The sequence below is a fragment of the Lactuca virosa genome, chromosome 6 (assembly GCF_052849685.1).
Source record: "Lactuca virosa cultivar CGN04683 chromosome 6, Lactuca_virosa_CGN04683_v6, whole genome shotgun sequence".
Taxonomy (NCBI): Eukaryota; Viridiplantae; Streptophyta; class Magnoliopsida; order Asterales; family Asteraceae; genus Lactuca; species Lactuca virosa.
In genome coordinates, this window is record NC_136431.1 from 171,048,990 (window position 1) to 171,057,910 (window position 8,921).

Here is an 8,921-nt window from a genome sequence, read left to right on the forward strand (position 1 = left end):
TTGGGTTTTAAGACTACATTTACACATTAAGGAAAATATTGGATTTTCTGGAACGAACACTACTTTTACAAGAAAAGGCTTTCATAAACTCACATTAAATATTAACAAACATAGAATTTACGGGGATTTCACTAAAATCAAACGAGTTTATGTCGATTTAAACTTGCATTGTTTTACTATAAGGAACGAACACTACTTGTACATTTCGGTCTTTGGGTTTTAAGACTACATTTACACATTAAGGAAAATATTGGATTTTCTGGAACGAACACTACTTTTACAAGAAAAGGCTTTCATAAACTCACATTAAATATAAACAAACATAGAATTTACGGGGATTTCACTAAAATCAAACGAGTTTATGTCGATCTAAACTTGCATTGTTTTACTATAAGGAACGAACACTACTTGTACATTTCGGTCTTTGGGTTTTAAAACTATTTATACACATTAAGGAAAATATTGGATTTTCTGGAACGAACACTACTTTTACAAGAAAAGGCTTTAATAAACTCACATAAAGTATTAATGAATATTGGAATTTACGGGAACTTCATTAAAATTAAACGAGTTTATGTCGATTTAAACTTACATTATTTATTATAAGTAAGAAAAGTTACTTATACATTTCGGTCTTTGGATTTAAGACTACATATACATTTTAAGGAAAATATTGGATTTTCTAAAACAAATAATACTTTTATAAACGAAAGGCTTTTAATAATACTAAACAAAAGCTTATGAACTCACCAACCTTTGTGCTGACACTTTTTCAAACAACTTGTATTCTCAGGAAATCATTAAACAGGTAACCAAGTGCATTTGAGGATGGGACGCTAAGGCGTCTACTATTTCATATTTTGTCAACATATTGTAATTGATTCGTAAACATGTAATTCATACAATGATGTAACTTTTTCAATTATATATATGTTGGTTGGGTTTGCTTGAATTACTATTACAATTGTTGTTATGATACTATATATGAAGTCCTCCACCCCCAGACGTTTCCGCCATCCTTGGTTTGGGGGTGTGACAGATTGGTATCAGAGCAATGTTTATAGTGAACTCAATATCTCGAACCACATAAGATATACAAACTATAAACACCTTTGGGACTAAAAGTCTCTGATTGAACATTTTCAAATGACTATACTTTTAGAAAGTGAATGGTTTCTTATTAAAAGTATAAATACATGCATACATGCTCATATAGTGTCATAACTAGAAGAACATAAAGTAAAAGAAGAGGAGTTGTACATTATGGGTATGCCTTGGTATATGTAAATCAAGTCTGGGAAGGATATAGCCTGATCAACTATATCTGTCCGAGGAGTGACTTGCATATACTGGGGGATAGTCATAATGGGCAACAAATCTAACAACCTAACTACACCCTACTGGGAATACTTTAAGAATCGAATCTAAACAGCTAAAAATACTATAGGAGTATTTGGTGATACTATAACCAACGTATGTGAAAACTAAAGACCTCTATTAGTAGGCCTATGATAACTGAGTGCATACGCCAAGGTTATACATAATTAAAGATATTATAGACTCAAAATCTATGACTATTGCTCTACTTCCTGTTCCTTGTTTGGTTGTGGACTTAGAGTAGAGTCATTTATTCGAAAGTCTATTCTATCTCAAATTATGTATAACTGATATGCACTACGTGATTATAGACGTAACTAATAAGGATCACCCCTATAAGTAATTATAGGATTAGGCGTCTATTAATTATCTCTTCTACCCCTATTCTCGCACGAGCAACATGATGTGTAAATTTTAACGCCCTTACAAAACCTACTTCTACCCACTACCATAACTCCGTCTCCAAGACGTTAACAGAAACACCAAGAATAGTTCACTAAAGTGAGAAATTATACATGTGTATATAAATGGTAAGGATATTTACTAAAAGGTTTATCAATGAAATAGGCATGCATTTTATTTCATTGAATCTCACTACTTGGTATTACAAACAATTTACAACTGGTAACTCTAAGATTCTTTAGGTGTACCTCGAAGTTATGTGTAATTAAGAAATGATTGACCTAGAAATGGTGAGTCCGCCTTAGGACCTGTTCCTTGTTTGGTTGTGGACTTAGGGTAGACTCATTAGGATCAACAGTCTAATAAAATTTTAATTACACATAACTGGGGGCATGTCAAGTGAATCTTAGGGGTGGATCAGACATGGAACAAATCACAAGATTATAATCAAGTTATTCCTACTAAATTCATAAGTCTATTTATATAGACCTCTGGTATAGAGTCGTCGGCGTAGTCGTGTCGGCAATCTAGAATATGGCTAAATACATAATACAAACTATAATACCCAAATTATACAAAATTTTCTACATTAAAAATCAATAGACAAATACATAAAATGAAACTAAAAAGGGTATCAAACTATCAAGAGAAAAACACATACAATGTAGATTAAAATCCACTAATTATAACAAAATGGCTAAGGATTGTTAAGTCCTCTCTTCTTATAAATAGCTTTGAAGCAAGCTTGCCTAAGCTTCTTTGTTCTTTCTGTCAATTCCATACCTGGCAATTTCTCCATCATCTTCTTGTGCCCTTCTAACGTCTCTATCTCCTCCTTTAATCCCAACTCCTAATTTTTGTTTTAAAAGGTAGATGCAATATATTTTTCATGTGAGTTCACAAAATTTACAATGAGTTAAGTTTATATAAATATAAATCAGGAAATCGTAGTAAATCAATTGATTTGATGTGGCATATGCCTAGGACCTATGTTTAGTTATAAAGAAACTAACAATTAAAATTTTAGAAAATACCAAAACTACTTTGGTTACCAAGTGCATGAGTAATGTATAGAAGGTTATTATCATAATTTACCTTGGCATTTTCAATGAGGGATTGAAGGCTCTTAAGTTTTCTATGAGGCCATCTGTTTATGTTTAGCTCTCTGCATCTTTTCTTCAACACTGTTAAACTTATCCCTAGTTCCTTTGCTGCCATGATTATCGGCATCTCAAAGTACTTCTCTATCTCTTCAAACTCCAATGGTCTCAATCTCTTTGCCACCTTCCGGCCACCGTGATCAGTGGTGGCAGCACTAGAACTACATGTAGCCTCACCACCGGATTTACAGTCTTCACTGAAACTAACCAATGGTAAATTACCATCCTCCCAACAATGCCATAAGCTTATATCTTCAAGGGGATCAAAATCGTGAAACTCATTTCTAGAAATGATGTTTTGATCTTTGTTAAGTACTGTGGAAACGTTCTGATCGAGCACTTCATGCAATTTTTCCGACAACTCGTAATCATGATGGTTGAGCATGTCACCACTACAAAAATCCAAAAAAACTCAAGATAATCAAATCCAACACGATGAAAGACTCTTTTTGATCACTACAAATCCAAACCATGTTTTGATCAATGTCGACAAAATCACTTTTCTGTGCGTAAGATGGTGTAATGAGTGACGTTTATATATACCTGAAAAGATCTTGATGATCAAAGTACTGAAACCAATCGAGGTCATCTATGGGGTTTTGATGATCTGCAGGTGGATCCATTTGTGAGGGAGAAGTTAAAAGTCGCGGTAAGAATGTGATGATTTATATAAGTAAAGTGGGAGAAGTAATTAATAGCAAATTGTTGGGAATGCAACAAAACAAGTTAAGCACTTCTGAAAAATTGATAAATGATTTCGGTAACACTCGCGGAATATAAACTAGTGAAAATTACAAATGAAATTGAATATATATAGTCTATGATGTTATGGTTATTGTGTATCTAACAAATGAAGAGAAAATGAATATATATATATATATATATTCTTTGAGCCGTAACCTTCTTCTTCAATTCACACACATATACGTATATGTTGCTGCAAATTATGACTTGTGTGCCTCATGCATTTAATGCATCACATGCCTACTGCATATTCTTGACTTTGAAGCTACGTACCAGTTTCCAATTTCCCCAGTAGCACAGTTTTCATTAGAAAGTACTCCAAGTCTTCACACATGAACCAGTTAGAAAGTACTCCAAGTCTTCACACATGCAAATTATGACTTGTGTGTCGCTATAGGTATGTCGTTGGCTTTTGTTAAAAACCTATAGCGACAACAAGTCATCGTAATAGATTAAACCTGTGGTGACGACAAGTCGTCGCTATAGGTAACTAATAAAACTTTATTTTTTAACCCCGAAAATATGATTGACAAAATCTATCCGACGAGACCCTCGTGATACCTCTTGACGAAATTGAAATCAACGAGAGTCTCCACTTCGTGGAAGAACCGGTAGAAATCATGGATCGAGAGATCAAAAGAACAAAGCAAAGTCGTATTCCCATTGTGAAGGTCCGCTGGAACGCTAAACGAGGACCCGAATTTACCTGGGAACGCGAGGATCAGATGAAACAAAAGTATCCACATCTCTTCCCAAACTCTTGAAATCCCAGTCAAAATGAAAAATTCGGGACAAAATTCCTTCTAACGGGGGGATGATGTGACAACCGTCAAATTTCGGTCAAGTCAAAGTCAAACAAAGTCAACAAGTCAAACCGGTCAACTCCAATAACCCTTGTATGTTAGGGTTTACGTTATGTAATCACTATACAATTCGCTATTTTAATGAGAAATCATCATTTGGAAAGTTCATGTGTTTGATTTTCCTTAGCCTTAACAGTGCTAAACAACGAACCAAAGCGATAAAACACTATTGCACAATCATCGGGATTGTGTAGGACACTAAATCATGGCTTAAAGGGGGTTTGTGGACCTTGCGTTGCGAAGCCGGACACTCAAAAAGATCACAAACGAAACCTCTCTCAATCTCTTTCACTCAATCTCTCTCTATTAAAATCTCTCCCAAATCTCTCCCGAATCTCTCTCAAAAGTTACTTTAACTTTTTGTAATCATTTGGGTCATCTCGACCCTTAACCGGGTCAAAAACCGCTTGAAACGGGGTAAAAACGGGTGAAATAGCCCTAAGGAACCCAAAACCCTCCTATTATAAGCTTCTCAGCATGCGAGACCGAAGCCTCTCAGCATGCGAGACCGAAGCCGAAGCCAGCATGACAGACCGAAGCCGAAACTACCGAGACAGAAGCCTCGCATGCGAGCCTGCTGGTACGAAGCCTCGCACCTTCGGCCCCATGCGAGAGGTCTCGCAGATAGCTTGTTTTTCCCGGTTTTCGACTACGACTTCGTTTTAACTCCGTTTTTCATTATTTTAACGTGGGATTTTCACCCAAAACTTTATTTTATAAACTAAGGCCCCAAAATATATAAATCCCCAGGGTTTTTATAAAAATATATTAAAAGAATTAGTGGTTGAACTAATTATTGAGGGAATATTTGTTTTTCCTTATTTTATGACAAAAGCAAACCACCACCACCTCACTCTATGATCAGCCACTCTTTCCCACTACCCCTTGTCACCTTAGTGGACCTTTACACCCAATCTCCAGCTCTTCCCATGTTCTAAGAGCTGGAGAATTGGTCATCTCTCCTCATTCTCATTAACTTCTTTCATTCTACACTTAGCAACCAAAGAACACTCTCCAAAATTCTCTCATCTTTTCTCTCAACTTCAAGAACTTCAAGGCTTTTTCCAGGGATTTCTTTCTTCAATTAGTAAGTATCTTCATCATTCATATAATTATTACACTCCATTCTACTCAAATCATTGATATCTTACACAAATTCCATCTTATTCGGTGTTAGATTCTCGAATCATCAAGACATCATCTTAGTGTTCTTGGGTTGAACACTTCCTCTCTCTTACTTTCATCTAATGAAACCACATAGGGTGAGTTCATACCCCTATATTTACATGTTTTTCTTAAGTTTTAAGGGGGGGAATACAAGTAAAATCATCAAGAACACAATTAAACTTTTTCTATCAGATTACATCAGAAAAGATGAACTTCGATCACGGACTGTTTTGGTCAACTTAAATATTTTAGTTTTCAAAACTGTTCCAGGTGCAAGTAGTTCAAACTCTTAGCTTTAAAATGGCTACTTGCACATCTCCATATGATTTTTCTACAATTTATGGTGATTTTTACAAATTTTCCTATCATTTCAGAGGCAAACCCGGACCAGTCTGTGATTATGAACATTTTCACCTCTGTTAGAGATCACTAAAAATCATGATAAAATTTACAAACAAACTAGACTTATATTCCAAACTCTCAGAATTTGCGGATTTGGATTTAGAGCTTTGATGATTTTTCTATAAATTTTCTAAGAACAGTAACAGAAACTGTATACAACAAAAAGTTGCTGTCAATTTCATTTCACCTTGTAACATGTTGAGCAAGGTGTATATCTTTATGTGATTATATGTTATTGCAATATATGACATTTTATCTTAATATTTAGACACACATCAGTTTACAAATGGATTTGGACATATAAAATATAAAGAATAACAAGTGATTATAATCAAAGTACAACCGATACATTCAAACATTTAATAAACTATTTTGAATATAGTTTGCATACATTACTACGTACTACCCTTGGTTGATAAACTATAATAGGTATAGTTTATGATACATTACATAATACATACATTTAAAAAGGGTACATTTATACAAAGGATATTTTCATTAAGCAAGGTACGGCCATACGGTACCAAGTTTTCATAACACGTAATTCCGTTAATGACTTTATGAAACATTACATAACACATACATTTAAAAAGGGTACATTTATACAAAGGATATTTTCATTAAGCAAGGTACGGCCATACGGTACCAAGTTTTCATTACACTACACGTAAATTCGTTAATGACTTCTGTGAGACATTCGATTCAATTTACAAATAAGTCCTGTATTATAACCAGAGTCCCCTCGAGGGAGAGCGTGATACTTGTGTATAGATCTATATTGGGTCTGACAAACCCACACCTTAGCTGCATGCAACAGCTAGACCGACAGGTCTGGGGTGACAAATGTCATAACATTTCCGACGCCTGAAGAACGTCGTTTCAGGCCAACTAGGTCATAGCATGGTTATAATAACTCACATGTGGTATTAACAAACGTAGAATTTACGGGGATTTCACTAAAATCAAACGAGTTTATGTCGATTTAAACTTGCATTGTTTTACTATAAGGAACGAACACTACTTGTACATTTCGGTCTTTGGGTTTTAAGACTACATTTACACATTATGGAAAATATTGGATTTTCTGGAACGAACACTACTTTTACAAGAAAAGGCTTTCATAAACTCACATTAAATATTAACAAACATAGAATTTACGGGGATTTCACTAAAATCAAACGAGTTTATGTCGATTTAAACTTGCATTGTTTTACTATAAGGAACGAACACTACTTGTACATTTCGGTCTTTGGGTTTTAAGACTACATTTACACATTAAGGAAAATATTGGATTTTCTGGAACGAACACTACTTTTACAAGAAAAGGCTTTCATAAACTCACATTAAAAATAAACAAACATAGAATTTACGGGGATTTCACTAAAATCAAACGAGTTTATGTCGATCTAAACTTGCATTGTTTTACTATAAGGAACGAACACTACTTGTACATTTCGGTCTTTGGGTTTTAAGACTACATTTACACATTAAGGAAAATATTGGATTTTCTGGAACGAACACTACTTTTACAAGAAAAGGCTTTAATAAACTCACATAAAGTATTAATGAATATTGGAATTTACGGGAACTTCATTAAAATTAAACGAGTTTATGTCGATTTAAACTTACATTATTTATTATAAGTAAGAAAAGTTACTTATACATTTCGGTCTTTGGATTTAAGACTACATATACATTTTAAGGAAAATATTGGATTTTCTAAAACAAATAATACTTTTATAAACGAAAGGCTTTTAATAATACTAAACAAAAGCTTATGAACTCACCAACCTTTGTGTTGACACTTTTTCAAACAACTTGTATTCTCAGGAAATCATTAAACAGGTAACCAAGTGCATTTGAGGATGAGACGCTAAGGCGTCTACTATTTCATATTTTGTCAACATATTGTAATTGATTCGTAAACATGTAATTCATACAATGATGTAACTTTTTCAATTATATATATGTTGGTTGGGTTTGCTTGAATTACTATTACAATTGTTGTTATGATACTATACATGAAGTCCTCCACCCCCGGACGTTTCCGCCATCCTTGGTTTGGGGGTGTGACACTTCGGGATATGTAGTCCCATCATATAGTTTCATGCTGGGAGTTTGGAAGCGTTTAGAGACTTCGGTATCGGCTATCGCAGGAGAAAATCTCGAGATCCTATGGCTTGTAGGGGATGCTTCTGGTATTGGTTAGACCACTCCGGGTACACTGGAAATCATTTGTCTTAATTGTTGAAGTTCCCTAGCCATGTTCGGGTTTATTCCTACATCAACATTAGCGTAGTTAGTATTAATAGTATTGTTGTTTAAGAAGTTACTAGAGTCAAGGTTTCTAGGAGTGTTGAAAGGCTCATTGAGATCATTGATCATGGACGATCGGTTGTCCATAGTTGCCCCCCAAGGTGACGCCATGGTGGTAGCAATTGTGTCCTTCTGGCGATTTTCTGAGGATCCTGCATTATTGAAGTCCAGGATCCTTGGTTGCACAACTGTGGGCGTAGTTTCCTGGGATTTCTAAAATTCTGCCTTCATTCTCTCCACTTCTTTGAGTAGTGCTCTATTCTCTTCCTGCTAGTGGGTCACCTGTTGCGTCATTTTTCTCATCATAGCAAAAAGTTCTGCAGTAGTGACTGAGGCAGTATGATCCTGGAGCCCTAAGGATCCCAAACTTGCTGGATTAGCGATTGAGGGGGTACTTTCTTGGAAGTGTCGGGCATTTTCCGTTGAGTGGGGGGTCCACTCGGAGGAGGTGGTAGGTTTTTGGTTGGAATGGATGGAGTAGAGGACGAAG